This window comes from Solanum stenotomum, chromosome 1 (genome assembly GCF_019186545.1).
Source record: "Solanum stenotomum isolate F172 chromosome 1, ASM1918654v1, whole genome shotgun sequence".
NCBI classification, from domain to species: Eukaryota; Viridiplantae; Streptophyta; class Magnoliopsida; order Solanales; family Solanaceae; genus Solanum; species Solanum stenotomum.
Genome location: NC_064282.1, coordinates 89,509,460 through 89,510,260, shown reverse-complemented (window position 1 = coordinate 89,510,260; position 801 = coordinate 89,509,460).

Below are 801 nucleotides of genomic sequence, written 5' to 3'. Positions count from 1 at the left end.
TTTTTTTTTTTAATACCGACATCAAGAGGTCGGTTTTTATTGTAATTCATTTTTTCCGAGAAAATTTCCGACCTCCAGAGGTCGGAATTTGGTTTTCCTTCTTTCCGCAAACCGACCTCCGGACGTCGCTTTTAAAAGTAATTAGATGAAATAAAAATACTGACCTCCGGATGTCGCTTTAATTAATAGTAATTAGATGAAATAAAAATACCGACCTCATGAGGTCGGTATTTTAATTACATACTACCGACATTCGGAAGTCGGAATTATAAAATATGTAATTAAGAAAAAATTCCGACCTCAGGAGGTCGGAATTTTTAATGAATTACAATAAAAACCGACCTCTTGATGTCGGTATTATTTTCTCAATTAAATATAAAAAATACCGACCTCATGAGGTCGGTATTTTTATTGTAATTTATTTTTTCCGGGAAAAATTCCGACCTCCGGAGGTCGGAATTTGGTTTTCCCGCTTTATTTTGCATAAAAACCGACTACTTGTAAATACCGACCTCCGGAGGTCGGAAATTACCGACCTCCATTTGAGGTCGGAAATTTTTAGGTCGGTATTCACAGTTTTTTTAGTAGTGTACACTGTGATGGTATCAGAGAGGAAAAAAAGGGTGGGCGTTGATGTCACTATGATGACAACGCATGAAATTTTTTTTTTAATATATGTCATTTTAAAATGAAAAGGAGGTATGAAAGTAATGGGGCATTTAATTAAGGATAAATATTTTACTTTTGTGGGGTATAAGTGTTCTTTTTCCTAATATTTAAATGTACACAAAAAAGTATTGT